The sequence below is a fragment of the Mytilus californianus genome, unplaced genomic scaffold, assembly GCF_021869535.1.
Source record: "Mytilus californianus isolate M0D057914Y unplaced genomic scaffold, xbMytCali1.0.p SCAF_3, whole genome shotgun sequence".
In the NCBI taxonomy this organism is placed as follows: domain Eukaryota; kingdom Metazoa; phylum Mollusca; class Bivalvia; order Mytilida; family Mytilidae; genus Mytilus; species Mytilus californianus.
The window spans coordinates 95,966,751-95,983,765 of NW_026262679.1; positions in this window are offsets into that span (position 1 = coordinate 95,966,751).

Consider the following 17,015-nt stretch of genomic DNA (forward strand, 5'->3'; position numbering starts at 1 on the left):
CACTCTTCTAGCTTTTGGTGGGGTTCGTGTTGCTCAGTCTTTAGTTTTTTATGTTGTGTTTTGTGTACTGTTGTTTGTCTGTTGGTCTCATTTTGTTTAGCCATGGCGTTGTCAGTTTATTTTCAACTTATGAGTTTGAATGTCCCTTTGGTATCTTTTGCATCTCTTTTTCTACATGAGACACTGGATCGCATCATCCAACTAGACCGGATGTAGCTACGTATATATACATCCCACACAGCTAAACGGTTTCCTCTCTTTTTCATGGGTTTTACTGTTGTAAAGTGACCGTATTCATATAACCCAGTCAATCCTTGGAGTATCTACATAACAGAACCGACAGTCCAGCGAAATAACAGTCAATCATTGTGGTATCTACATAACAGAACAGACAGTCCAGCGATATACCAGTCAATCCTTAGGGTATCTACATAACAGAACAGACAGTCCAGCGAAATACCTGTCAATCCTTGTGGTATCTACATAACAGAAAGTCCAGCGAAATACCAGTCAATCCTTGGGGTATCTACAGAACAGAACAGACAGTCCAGCGCAATACCAGTCAACAGAACAGACAGTCAAGCGAAATACCAGTCAATCCTTGTGGTATCTACGGTACAGAACAGACAGCCCAGCGAAATACCAGTCAATCCTTGGGGTATCTACATAACAGAACCGACAGTCCAGCGAAACAACAGTCAATCATTGTGGTATCTACATAACAGAACAGACAGTCCAGCGATATACCAGTCAATCCTTAGGGTATCTACATAACAGAACAGACAGTCCAGCGAAATACCTGTCAATCCTTGTGGTATCTACATAACAGAAAGTCCAGCGAAATACCAGTCAATCCTTGGGGTATCTACAGAACAAAACAGACAGTCCAGCGCAATACCAGTCAACAGAACAGACAGTCAAGCGAAATACCAGTCAATCCTTGTGGTATCTACGGTACAGAACAGACAGCCCAGCGAAATACCAGTCAATCCTTGGGGTATCTACATAACAGAACAGACAGTCCAGCGTAATAACAGTCAAAGAAAAGCAGCATCCGAATTAATAAAACATTACAGAACTTACATTTTAGTTCTCAATAGTCACAGTAAAAAAAACATTACCAATATTTAAATAGGGAAACTTCGTATCCCCCCACAGCTTTAGAGGTACATAGAGTGTTGACAAATGAGTGGAGCTGTAGCAGAGAACTAAAGGTCCTTACACAATGACTGTGATGCCACACTTAAAACTTAGACGATGATATAATAGGGGATTTTCCTAACGCAGAGACAGAGCAGATCAAATAATATTTAAAACAAAATGGCTAATGTATGAACACGTATCATTTCGTAAGGCGGACCTTGTGACATGTACCTTTGCATTTACTTCTAGTGCATATTTTCATATCGGTCGATGTTTTTTCCCTCTTGACTGATGTTTCCAACAAGAGTGTACAAGTTTCATTATGTTTGATACTAAAACATTTATAATAATACACACAACATAAATGTACAAATGTTGCATAGTTCAATAACAAAGAGTGAATATTATATATCTCCAAATCTGAACAAAGCTCTAACATATGAAAATAACATTTTATACATTTTGTACGGACGAAGCACTTTTCTGTATTAATCTTCGTTTGGAACGCTCAAACCCCTTAAATTTGAAAGCAAATGATGTATACAAACTTAACTTATATACGTGAGTAGCTAAATGACCAAGAGAATAGCCAAACCAACCTTAGGTCAACATGGCCTGGAGGATTTGGAACTCAGTTTCGTAATAATTTCTAATTTTATCAACAGAAAATTTAAGAATCTAAGCAGCACATTTCTAGAGATGAAATAATACAAAAGACGTTACAAAATGTTAAGTATATGTAATGTTGACATACCTTTATTAAGTAAATCTGCATTAGCAATAATTATTATAAATATTATTTAAAAGTTGTCATTGGCGGATCCAGGATTTTTAACAGGGTGTAATTCCACACCACGAAAGAAAACCCACTCTCAACGCTACCTGATTCCGCCACTGGTTGTACATATTACGTCTGTATGAAGTCGGCTTTACGTCACCGCAATAAAATATTTTTGCAAAATGAAAGTATTTCAATTTCTTTAATGGTATAATGGTCTTAATTACGTGTTAATATTCTCTTATATATTAGTAAAGGACGCTTCTGCAGACGTCTCTTTTAAAATACTTATAACTGAGCGAATGATAAATTGGAAACTTTCAATTCTGAAGTTGCGAAATTAATGAAACATTGTTTATTGAGCAGATGGTATAGTAGAAAACTAGCAAACCTCATGAAGTGACAGTTTGAATAACATTTACAAATAGGGTGGACAAACGGTCACCAGAGAGTGATAGAGTGAAATAGTGTGGGAACTGAGCGGGTGATACATGATTGAAAACCTTTCCATCACCGCGCAGGAACAGTAATACAGCTAGTAATAACAACTGGACAGAAAAAACACAAGAGATCTTTGTCCTAAGGCAGGAACAGTAATAAGATATTGACAATTGAACAAATGATATATTAGAGAATTTGGTGTTGATGGCAGATCTTTGATTGTTTCTGTTTAATTAACATTTAGACTCTGGACAATTTAGAGCTGGGCATATTGTACGGACACCTGTCTATTGTTGAAGACTGTTTGTTGCCTTATGATTTTTTGTTTTGTTTATTTGTATCGCTAGGTTGCTGTCTCTTGGACGTATACCACACTTCTCCATTTTATTATGTATATAAAATCTGAACAATAAATAATACTATTTAATGTCTGCGGTTATTAAAGGAGACATGACACGATTTTTTTTGTTTTTTTTTTATTATTAAACTGATAAATATTAGTCTTAAAACATGTTTTGTACAATTTTGCTGGTCAAAACCTGATAAATCGGCATTGTTCTGGTCAAAGAATCCTTATGTATAAGATTACACAATACAAAACATTTATTGGAGGCTGTTGTTTTAGTGATTAAATATTGACACCTATAGCATACTTGACCAGGTGAAAGGTAAGAAGGCACATGTAGTGTGATTTAGTCACGTGTTATGTTATTTGCCTTTTAAAACCATACATTTCTGAGAAAAACTATCTTATGTTGAAATAATTAATATAGTTATACTACACTTCTAAAGTATGCTATTCCAACCAGACCCTTATAAATCTAACTTCAAATTTAAGGAATTACACATAGTAAATTCAAATTCACTTATTTCCACCCCTCTCTTCCAAATATCATTTAGCAATCAATTTGTTTATTGCTAGCAGCAAAACGCTTGAGTCCAGGAAAATATTCGCAACACATAATGTTCTTTTTCAAAATATTTCTTCTAAAAGGGGTCATTTGAATAAATGTAAGATTTTCAATCGGACTGAGCAGGAAAATGTTTACATGTACATTTAACTTCAGTCTTCGAGAACATGAGTTGTGTATTACTGTAGCTGTACTTGGCTTTGATCTAGCTAACAGTATTTATGCGTTGTCTCTATTGTTTTAACATTAGTGGTTTCTCTACTTCGTACCGATCTTTTGCGTTATACTGGTTTTTATAGTTCTTATGTACTGCTGTAAGACCACTGTCACACGTTGGGAGGGGGAGGGGGTAGGCGCTCACAAACACATATACCACCGACACATTTTCTCGTTAAAATTGTTTCACATTTTCACGATGAGAACTTTTATAGCCGAATATACGGTATGGGGTTTTCTCATTATTGGAGACCGTACGGTGAACCTGAATCTTTACCACCTAAATGGTTGTCAATAATTATATTCGATGTTCAATATAATAAAATTGAGAATGGAAATAGGGAATGTGTCAGAAAAAGAATGTAAAAGACTTATGATTCACATTCTCGTATCTTTTCCTTGTTTGCTTTTTATGCTTTTTGCCTAACAATTTCTTATGAAGTTATAGACTTGCAAGCATACAAGAATATTACTTTTCCATCTCAAGAAGTCAATTAAATCTGTTATAAACCTTTTTATAACTGCATATTCTTAAAAGCAATAAAAATAAGAACTATATACAGGTTGTCTATTAGTTATCAACACCGGTTAGGGTATTTAATTGGTGGTGCATAGGGTATTGTATGGTCGTACTACAGGTATTCATTAAACATATGATCAGGTAGTTGTGCCTGTATAATGTATTACTGTAACAATAATATATTCCAATCTCACCTGTGCCCTCGGCAAAAACCAACATCCAGGATGTACACAAAGAGCTTATGAAGTAATATTGCGTAATAACTATATGTCTTATCAATCCCCCATGTGGAGTGACACCTGAAGTTTGCAACTTCAAACGAGACCTGAAATTGCGAAACTCAATCATCTGTACCGTACACCTGTGACCTATGATGAACTCATGGCATGGCACCCGAGACCAGAATTCTTGATTCCTTATGAAAGTGAGTGGAAAGAAGTGTAGTTTGGGCTTGATAAAAAGTCCCATCTTTACACCTTCTAAGTCTGCGTGTCATTCGAAAAACAGAAAATATCATGTCAATATTCTTTTTAATTATATTGTTGAATCCATCGGCATCACACATAATCATTGTTTATCACTGTCATGCGTTTTGTTGGATAATAATCGAAACTAAATTTGTGCTGTACCCATATGTCAATATGAATGAATGTAACCACTGACGTAGTAGCCTCGTTCTGAGTGACTTCCGGGATGGAAATATACATATTTGACAGGTCGATAAATTGTTGCATTAAAATCTCATTAAAATACATATTTTACCAAATAGTTGACACTTATATTGCTATCGATGTATTTTTGGGGAAAGTTAAGTATAAATAAACATTTTGAATCACAAATTGAAAATCGTGTCATGTCTCCTTTAAATTAATGTTTGATACACCAGAAACATCTGTTATCGCGTTTCATCGATTGTTGAGAAATAAGTCATCTTAGAAACATATCGGACTTATTTAAGTGGTATAATTTTATTCTAGCATTGGTCAGCCACAGCTGCTTGTTCAATGTGTAAGTATAATCACGTCATGTCGATCAAGTAGACAAGTAAAGTTACTGATGATAGAGAGTTTCATGACCATTATGTATGTTCCTTTTACACCTGCTCATTTATCCAAAAGAGTTAATCAAATATATTAGGTTTCGTATTTTCCAATGGAAAATATCATATAGACTATAACAGATTAGCACACTAATAGACAAAACTGTCCTTAAACTGTTTATACTAATATAAAAATTTAAAATGATTTGATTAGATATAAGAAGATGTGGTATGAGTTCCAATGAGACAACTCTCCATCCAAGTCAAAATTTATAAAAGTAAACCATTATAGGTCACAGTACGGTCTTCAACATATACTACATATACTTGAATGAGAATGGTCCGTTTGATTTTACTTCCTTGTTTCTACCATATTGCCAAAATTACTTTCGTGACATACCTAAACACTAAGTCTATTTCATTGTGATATATACATGCACGAAATTCATGAATGGAATACCCTGGGGTTCCAAGAAAGTTGAAATTGAAGGGGAAAAAACAAACAAATGTTTTTATAGCTTATTACTGTGGACTTTTATTCAGTCTGTGAGCTAATCGGTATATTTTACAATAACCTCTAGAAAAAATGTGTTCAATCCTATACTTATACTGATTTCAATGATCAGATCATGTGTTTCAGTAGGATAAACGTCATCATCACTTGTTTCTAGGATAAACGTCATCGGTAATGATAGTATGCAACACAGGAACACTCGATAATGTTTCTAATAATACCACAATACTGATTTCTATAATGTTTAAGAACAGTTTTGTTAAAATTTTTTTACATGTTTGGCTTCCGGAAAAAAAAAGAAAATGTTAACTGAAGGCACTATGGGATGTAAACTAAAACCGACGAATTTTTTCAAACTTTATCAATAAGTAGTCTATGTCGGGCTAAATCAAAAGTTATAATGTTTATGAAGTCGTTTTTAATCTACAAAATATACAAAGTTCCCTAATTGTGTCTTAGTTATCCAGTTCAAACGAAAACCAAAATATTAAATATACTTTAAAAAATATTCTAAGTTTATTAAGTACGTGACATCTGTACCCTAGACTTCCAATTGAATGCGAGCTCGCTGTTCTTAATCTGATGCTAATGTTTTCTTCAACTTCTAATACTGGCTTTCATAGATTATGTGCAAGTAACAAGGTAATAAACCATTATGGAGTTTAAGGGCGAAAGCAAAAAGAAAAAGGTAAAAGATAACATTTGAATCATTAAATAAAGTATATGTTGCATGACACACAATCATTCTTGACCAAATAAATTCGTTATGCAATATCAAAGTTTCGTAACACGATGATAACCAGTAATGTAGCCATGAAACACTCCATCATAAATACAATTCTTAATCTTTTTTCCAAAGAAATTTAATCCGAATAAGTTACAGAAAACGATGACGGAAAAGATATTAAACCATGACAGAAAAGATATTATTTATTAGTTATATTAAAGAAATGACAAGTTGCAGCTTTAGAAGAATAAACCCGTAAGTCAATAAGAGGAATTTCTCTTCGGATTGAAAAGACGCATTCATCTTGCGTCTGGCTTTTGAAAAGATCTTTGTTGAAAATGAATAGAATGTCATATTTGTTTTACATTAAACCTAAAAATTAACAATATTGGATACTTAAACATGCTCCCAGTAAACTTGAAGCGACAAGGAAGCGTAATAAGATAACAATATTCTGACATTTTGCTGAATGTTTAGCATTGCAACCTTAAAATTACCGGAGCATTTAGACGATCGCTTCTCACAGTTTCAAGAAAGAGAGATACTAAGGGGCAAATAAAAGTCAAGTCCAACTAAAAAACAACAGAGTGGAGAAAAAAACCACCTTAAAAACTGAACTAATGACCAAAAAAAACCAGTAGGAAAACTTTACAAAGTAAACTAAAGATAGAGAAACACGAACTCCGTCAAAACAATAAGAGTTAACTCAAGTGCTTAGGAACAATAACCAGTTTCTGCTACTAGTGGCAACCGTCGTGGGTGGTACACATTGCAAGTAATAATCTGTGATAAGTCGCATTCATTAATGCCACAATCGAGGAAATGAGGATGGAATTGTGGTAACAACAAGTGGAACATGTTCCTGAACTTTTTGTAAACCCTCTGCCCTCTTTCTACGCTATACATTCTGAAATTTTACTCAGCAACCCCTGTAATCTCAGAGACACTCATTTCTTCTTATACATTTCATATGAAAAATCCAGAGAATCATTTTCCTTCAATTTTTTTTTTTCATCATCAAATATGCTGCTATCTCAAAAAAAAAAGATCATCTATCATTTTTTCATATCTTTGATGTATTAAACATAATGTATTTTTTTTAAAGACTTCATTTATGAAAGTTCATTTAGTTTTAGCAGCAAACATCATTCTCAATTTTATCCATAACATGTTCTTCCCCCATTTTGGCCATGGATGTTGTCTGTTTTTATTGGACTTGATTTTTTATTGACATCTCGGTATCTTCTTTCATCCTTTAGCTTGAAGTTTTAATCGTCAATTTTGACAGAATTCTTTAATTTGTGAAAGCATTGTCATTTTCTCAGAGTAAAAGATAGAAGATTAGCACAAAAAAAAGTAGAATAGCAATAACAAAATTTTAACAAAAGTGCACGTGTTTGATAATATAGTCATTAAACTGTGGTAACGACGAGTTAAATGCAAGGTATGCGTTAACCTGTAGTAACAAATATGGACGTGTTTGATGATACTCATTCAATAAAAGAGAGGCGGAAGATACAATTGGGATATTCAAACTCATAAGTCGAAGACAAACTGACAACACCATAGCGAAAAATGAAAAAAAAAACAAAAAAACAAACAACAGTTTACAAAACACAATATATAAAACCAAAGACCGAGCAACACAAGCCCCACAAAAAAATCGGGGGTGATCTCATGTGCTCCAGGTGGGTAAGCAAATCTTGCCTCACATGTTTAAAGATACTTCAGTCATTAATCTGTAGTAATTAAAGTGGGCCTGTTTAATGGACAATTTTCGTTAAGCTGTAGTAACAAAGATGGATGTACTTTATGATACCTAGTCTCTGACCTGTAATAAGAAAGGTAGACGTGTTTGAGTTTACAACCCGACCGTGCGAGGGCTGTATAGCCAGTCAAGGTCGTTAAAAACTTCCATCATCAGTTTACAAAGTCATTTACCAGTGGCAGCCAAGATGGACGTATTAAAGATTCGTCATTTACCCGTCGTCGCAAAGGTGGTCGCGTTTAGTTATACATAGTCATTAACTTGTGGTATCAAAGATGGACTTAGTCATTAACAAGTTATAAAAGTGGTTGACGTGTATGGTGATAATCAGTCATTTTATACTAGATTTCATATCAACAGCCATGGAAGTATTTCCTCTCCAAAGCCTGATAAACATTGACCATTTATAGGATATAAGATTTTTTTAAAATTAATTCAAATCATCTGATATCTTTAAATAACAGTGGTGGCATCTATCTAGTAGATCTTATATGTAATCACAATTCGTAAACCTTTTTTTCTTCAAATTGAAGATTTGAGTTATCATTAAAAATTTATGGTTTGGTGAACTTTAGAAATATGACATGATGTTGCTACAAGCATACATATAAATAAGAAAAACTTTAATACTGAACAGATTAGTAAAGAGTTGACCTTTTGAAAATGGCCCTCGTGTGATATAAATCCAGGGAAATTGCCCCCAACTCTTACTTAATGTAAGTGCATTTGTGGGACCTACAAAGCATTTGCAGTACGTTTGTTAAGGAGCATCCATTTGGTTTTACACAGAAAGTCTCGGTGGTGATATTGATTCCAAGATTCCAAGATATCATATTAATTGCAACTAAAATGATTGTCATTCCACATGAGAGGTTTGATGCGTTGTAAAACCTGGTTTTAAACAAGTTGAGCCACTGTTATAAGAATGTGCTTGTAACACGTGTTCACTGAAGTCAATGACCAGTTATTCACGCGAAAATTGGTTGAACAGATCCCCCCCCCCCCCCCCAAAAAAAAAAAAAAGTATATATGTACAATGATTTTTAACAACAGGCCTTGAACTATATTACTTATTATTATATGTTTACCTTTTCTTCATTGAATATTTTTAATGTGGTATACTTATTATTATATGTTTACCTTTTCTTCAGTGAATGTTTTTAATGTGGTATACTGTTGTCAGTAGTTAGTTGTGTTTTGATTTTCTTATAAACGAATTTATAAGCACTTTCTGGTTTGATTTGTACTGTGCATTTCTAAATATAGATTTTGTTTAACCACTGATCACGAAAACAGTGTGCTTGATACACGTGTTTATGCGCATATCTCAAAACGGGGATGATAGATGCCTCTACTTTGGACTTCTACAAGATCCCTGCTGAATTATTTAAAAACCCTATCTAGAAGGAGCAATTTAATCCAGGAACCTGGCATGCGGTGTATAGTATCCAAAAAGTCTGAGAGTTATATGTTTAATATTTATACGTTTGATGTGATAGAACTCCTACTTACATGTACATGAATCAGGACTTGTATACACACATGTTTTTCTCAATAACAAGTAAAATACAAATGTAATTTAATACAACTAATATAGTCATGAAGTATCGATATACATTCGATAAATTTACGTTTTGATTATCGATGGTGTCACAGGTTGAAAAAAAGTAGACCGGTTATCATAATATGAAAGTCGGAAAAGACACAAATAAAAATAAACAACCCAATATTTATCATGTGTTAAGTTGACCGAATTTGAATATCGGAATATAAATTTACCTTTATTTGGCATGAAACATGCAAACCATCATGATTATGCATTGATACACCAATATATAAGCAGAAGGAACGCAACAACGAATCTTGCAAATAAAAAAAACCAATTGGACTTCCGAAATAAAATTAATTGAAAATTAATAAAAAAAAAATGTACAGACCTGTTCAGAAGTCGGCGGTTTGTTAAATTTGTAATGTGAGGTATTTTTCCATCAACTCGATTTTCCAAATCACATATTCCTGAAAAAACAACATAAATTTAACAGTAAACATATCTGGATATTGTTGTTGAAAACATATGCTATCACATAATTCAAATTGTCAAAATACTTGACATGTGTGCAAACAAATTTATAAGCATGCACAACCATGGACCTTCGAAACAGTTTGATTAAAACCAGTGCTTTGTGTCACAATTCGTGTTGTATAGGTTTGTGTTTATTCAAACAGATCGAGTTCTGACATTTTTAAGTATATTCATTTTCTGCATTTTATATATATTTTTCAATGTATATAAAGTTTATATAACCCAAGAAAACTTTACTATAGTACATTATATTCTTTAGTTTTCTATGTTGTGTTTTGTGTACTGTTGTTTGTCTGCTGGTCTTTTTCTGTTTAGCCATGGCGTTGTCAGTTTATTTTCGACTTATGAGTTTGAATGTCACTTTGGTATCTTTCGCCTCTCTTTTATGACAATAGATTTTAAAAAAAAAATCTATACAAATAAATCTTATTTTTTTTTAATGTTTCACGACATCAACAGAATTCTTTTCAATACGGTTTCAACAGTCAATTTAATCCTCAGAAGACTTAACCTTATAATTCTTTATTTCATGAATACATTTATTAGCTGATTTAAGGTAGTACTATGATGATCGCAATAAATAGATAAATTATTATCTTACATTGTACCTATTATTCATGGTTAAATTTGTTCTGTCATTGCAATTTGATAATATTCATCAAAATGTCTTTCATCGTCCTTTTATTAAATTATGTTATATTACATTTCACTTTGACTAAAAGACAAGTCTCATTAAAGTTCTAAGATCGCCTTTCATAAGAGGAGTATTGCGATCATTTTCTTTATTCTTATTGCTTTACCAATAGTCATTACGGAAAACAAATTATTTCTTCTTCTTTGTTACTTGAATAGTCCTTTGTCATTTCCAACTTATTGGCAGTTTTAGCGTTAATAGAATAGTTATAGCGTTAATTGAATAAAAATTAAAATACGTAAAGGAAAATGGAAAGTGTAGACCTTATAGAAACGACGCTAACTGGCCATTGTCCGCAATGTCAAGAATTTTTACAGTAATCATTGTTGTCCCCATGTTACAATGAGTTATAATTAAGATAATCATAGTTTTTGAGTAAGAATATTAGAAAACTAATTATTTTATGTCATCTATCCATTCAGAGGCAGCAGCGGACTCGACTTTTCATTAACAATTCTGTATCACATAGAAACAATAAATTTAGAGTCCTTTCGTCTAAAAATCTAATACATACTACAAAATAATATACGGATTATAGCTTCAGGTTTCGAGCCGGTTAAAATTAAGTTCAAGGACAGGACAGCTTCTTTAAAAAACAAACAGAAATTTAGTCTTGGCCGTGACGTCTTCTATTGTCTGTATGTGACAAACTCGTATACAATTATATGAAACAACCGTCATTTCAAGACACAAATACTGTAAAGTCTTATACAACGAATAAAACAATTCGATAGACATAGACATGTACTAATCAAGAACACATCTATTCTTATTGCTTCAGAAAAAAAGAGAGCTAAAGATACCAAAGGGACATTCAAACTCATAATTCGAAAATAAACTGACAACACCATGGCTAAAAAAGAAAAAAGACAAACAGACAAACAACAGTACACAAAACACAACTTAGAAAACTGACGGATGAGCAACATGAACCCCACCAAAAACTGGGGGTGATCTCAGGTGCTCCGGGAGGGTAAGCAGATCCTGCTCTACATGTGGCACCCGTCGTGTTGCTCATGTAAGTACACTCCGGTGACAAGTCTAATTCGGTAGGACAAATTCTGGAGAAAGGGGACGGGATTGTAAATACGACAATTGCAACTTTACAATAAAATGATTACAACACTCCCACATGAGAGAGTATGTGAAACACTACAAGTCACTCCATATATCGTTGTCTGTCGTGTGTCTCGTGCTTGTTGGATACGATAAAAGGTCTTTATTCATATTATATTCCATTTATGGAGTATTTGCCCATATAATTGAATCCCTCCGCAATGCTATAAGGGGGAGGAGTATACAAATCCTTGGCGTCCGTCTCTCGATCGAGTTCGAAAACTAGTGTCGATTCGTTTTTTTTTTGCAGAAGTTATGCCCATTAAAATTGAAATTATTTGACAATTGATTATTCGCCTTGTTTTCGCAGTCATCCTAACATTTCTTATCTGTTAAAAAAAGGACAAGTGGAAAGCAATTGGCGAAGTTAAAAAAAAAATGGAATTATGTGCCGTAACAATAAAATCTGTCTTGTCTACTATTCCATCCATACAGTTCATAAAAAGGAAGTAACACTATCTTTCAATACGTTAAAAAATCAGTGTCGAACAAAAATTGGTTTGGGATCTATGGTTTATAGAAATATAAATATTGCGAAGAATGCTGGCATCTTATCAGATCATTACAGACTTTGATAACAACAAAAAAAATAAAAAAATAAGCGAAAGCTTTTGTTCAGTAGTATCTCGATCGGGAACTAGAGCTACTCTAAAAAGCATAATTGGTGTTTTAGACTTTTTAATTATTATAACTTGTGTAAATAAAATATGCATTGTAATCGGTTTCTGCCTTACAATTCTTGATGGATTTGACAAAATAGAAACGAAAGAATTTTATCAACGATGATTTCAAATTAAATGGAAATTATGGTCCTTGGAAAATTAATGTAAAATTGGAATTGACTTGAATGCTTTCGCGTTTACAACATGAAGATAAATCTTTGTTTCTGAGCAGATGTAATGGAGTTGCGCCCCGTGATTTGGAGCTTTAGCTGGGATTGTAGAAACTGTCTTGTTTTGATTATAACTATAGTACGGAAACAAATGATGTAATTTGAATGAACCCATAGTGAGGTTTATTCAAAAGACATATGTAATGTCAGTGTAATGTATGAATGTGATAATACAACTTGCATGTAATTTGAAAGGGAGTGCCTTGGTATTTTTGAAAGGTTTCTGAAACTTGCAAGAGAACAAATGATGCGCTGAAAATTGCGTTTCTATGAAATATTACCTACACGTAATTGCTGATAAATCACTGGATCCGATAAGCATACTTCCCATGTACAGTCTTTTCCAAAAATAGTACAGATAAATTAATAAATATTAGAAATATTGGCGAATAGAAAGAAATTTACCAGTAATAGAATAGAAAGGTTTTGTGCAGTTATGATATTGACATTACATGTACCAATATGCAATCATATCGATCTTTTGGGATATGTTTTTAGTACTAATAAAACATTTGCAAATAAATTAAATGCAGCGTCATGGACGTGGCTCATGTGTTAATTGAGTAAGTTTAAAATCGTAAAAAACAAACCATATGAAATGACAATTAAAATAGCAAAAAATACCAACTGATTTAAGTTCACAATGACAGTAAATCGACATGGGTTTACATTATTCATTCGTATTAACAGGAAAACTTCATATCATTTCTGACAACCTTAGCTTAATTTAGAAAATCTAGTAAATTAAGCTCCTGAATTTGCGTGTGTAATGTTAAAAGAAACATTTCTCTTGAATTAGAAATGATATTGTGGAAATCTCCACTCACGCCTGGTCGTACCTTCAATAAGCTTAAAATAGACATTAATAAGTGATACTATGCCATTGATAAAACAAAGTAAAACCATGTCAATTAAAATACAATGTTAACTTGATTCAACCTTTTACGACCAATAGTATGAAGGAAGAAAGATATTAAGAATGGATGTCGCACTTCCGGTACAACATAAATAGTATTTCCAATGACGTCATTTGGTACCATTAAGGTGAGTTTGAAAATCAATTTAAATATCCAAACATGTAGGTTATAACCGTTTCTATTTAATGGTTTTATTACATTTTATGTAATACCAACACTTAATTGTACAAATGTCCTGAAATAGGATCTGTAGGTCACTTCACCTAAACTTTGTTTCAAATGAACATCATGTTATTCAATTCGTAATCATTACTACTTGAAAGTTGTGGTAATGCACTGTCATGTAAAATGACCTGCAAAACATGAAATGAACTCCAGGACTAAACCGATCTATTCCTGGTTAATCTAGCTACTGTAATCCTGTGGATACTAAATAAATCAAAAGATGTATTAAATAAAATAAAATCAAAGTCCTTCTTTCATGGAATAGTAAGAAAAAAAAACCAATTGACTTCTCCACTCTTGACACTAGCATTCCTCATTATAAACTTAAAGACAGATTAAAAGAATTGGTCCAACTTTGTTTCTCAACACAGAATGGCCCACGCAGATACAAATATTTTGTTTGAAGATGGAACAAATCGTACTTTGTACACTCTGATTCCAGCAGAAAGTTCACTGAAACTTACATCTTCAAAATTGTAGATTTTCAACAAACAATTGTCATTTATATGGGTATCAACTGTGGCCTTCTGCTTTCCAACTTGTTCCTTTATTGTAATAAGACAGATTTCATACAGAGGCTTCTCAAGAAAAATACAGAATTATTCAAAATTTGATGACGATATTGACTGCATTTACATGTATTCAAATGAACTTGAATTCTAGAAATTGACAAAGAGGGTCAATTGAAAACTTAACTTTACGACAAAAGAGATGATTTCAACTTTCCAATTGTGAAATATCCATTTCTATGTAGCTACAATCTAGCAGCACATGCATCCGAAGTATATCTCCTAATTGATGCGAAATTCCTGGTCTTGCGTTTTCTATATTGATTTACTTAATAGAGGGTTACTGCTAACAAGGAAGCTTTTGTATCAAGTGTTCCATTTGGTAAAATTGAAGTCATCTCTTCGAAAGTTCGAAAGATCTTGCCTTATATTACAGTTATTTTATTTCTATTTTCTATATGCATGTAAAAGTTAAGATGAAAAATCAGCTACTTCATTTACATGATTTTAAATTTAAAACAACTATATGCACAGGATTTTTTTGTTTATACACAATTTTGATTTAAAAGAAAAACCAACATGGTTAGAAAATACAAACAATAACACCATTACAACCACAAATTCATCTTAATATTCTTGTCATGGTTAAAAAATACATGATACTTAAATAACACCATTACAAACTCAATTACAATTTATATTCTTGTACGTGTCTATAAATTAAACAACTCTATTTCATTTTTAGAAATTTACCTGTGATAATATAAACGTCACAAAATTACGTCACTTTTTTGTGACGTTGATCCATTCATGTGACGCGCAGTTTATATTTCGTTTGTGGTGTCCTGTGTGCTGTCGTAAATTCATGGGAGGTGTCCGTTGTTATTCTGCGGTTTACATGTTGTAATATACTATTATATTATTTATTTATTTATTTCTCTGTGCTGAGTGTTCTTGCGTTTGTTTGTACTGCATTCCTTTCACGTAGTGTTGTCATTTTAGCTGTATTTTAACATTGCCATATAAGCGGGATGTTTAGCTAGCCATAAAACCAGGTTCAACCCATCATTTTTTTCTTAAATTGTCCTATACCAAGTCAGGAATATGGCAGCTGTTATGACACAGTTTGTTTCTATGTATGTTGGTGTTTGCTTTTGTTGTAGTTCAGTGTTTCTGTTGTTCTATTGTTTTCATCTTATAGTTGATGTGTTTCCGTCGGTTTTAGTTTGGTACCCGGATTTGTTTTTGCTTAATCGAATTATGACTATTGAACAGCGTTATACTACTGTTGCCTTTATTTTACAATGCAATCCTGGTTTGGTTGTGTTGTTATGGAATATCTGTGTCACGTATGACTACGGATATGCTGCACAATACCTTCATCATTCTTCTCGAATTTACCTGCTTGAGTAACACGACGGGTGCCATATGTGGACAGGAACTGCTTACCCTTCTGGAGAACCCGAGTTCACCTCCGGTTTTAGATGGGGTTCCTATTGCTCAATCTTTAGTTTTCCATGTGATGTTTTGTCATTGTTGTTTGTCCTTTCGTCGTTTCCATGACATTGCATGTTTTTATTAGGCTTATGATTTTTGCATACTCCTTTGGTGTCTACTCTCCCTTTTTCATCCTGAGTGTGGCAACAGTTGCGTATAAATCAGAGAGAAGAACTTATTGGTTATCATTAGAACAATAACTATGCAAATGCTATGACGTAGATGCAATTTATTTCTGAATGAATTTCATCCGTTTAAAATTAAAATGTACGGTCCAGACCAAACCTTTTGAAAGCCAATACTATAAAATGTTTGAAAGGATAAAAAAAAACCGATATGCGAAACTATCTAAACTACTTTGTAATATTGATAATTCAGAAAAAAGAGTTTCAAAGTAACTTTTTAAATGGTCAAGTTAGGCATAGAATCTCAGCAATTCTTTTTTCAACTATCTATTTGAATGTAACCTGTGCGATTCTTTAATTGCGAAGAAGACTTTATGATACAGACTGTAATTTACATGTATATTTGCAATGAGCTTTGATTATTCTGTATTTTTTTCTGGTCAAAATGGTATATTCAATTGGCGACAAGTTATGTTGGGCGTCATATAACTGCATTTTATTGTCTAATTCCTGTTTATAATTTTGCAATTATTCTGTGCACCGATTTAAAAAAGGATGTGGTTAAACTACATATTCGTGTTTCCATATTTTTTATTTTTTTTTAATTGTATCTTTTAAAAAAATGGGGGAAATGAAATTCATATTAAAATAACATAATTTTATCGCTGTTGTCAATCTTTATTGTCTCAGTTATAGAAAGTTGAGTTATAATGCAAAATATCGATTTCAAATTTAAAATTCTGACAGAAATTGTTCGAATTATAAAAGATGGGCTTATCGTTCAAACTCCTTGATGTGATAAACTTTATCTCTCTCCTTTTATCAAAGTTTTGTTTTTTTTATTATAAAGTTTCTTTTGTATCTTTCAGAATTCCATTGACCAACTTCATCCAGGTAAAT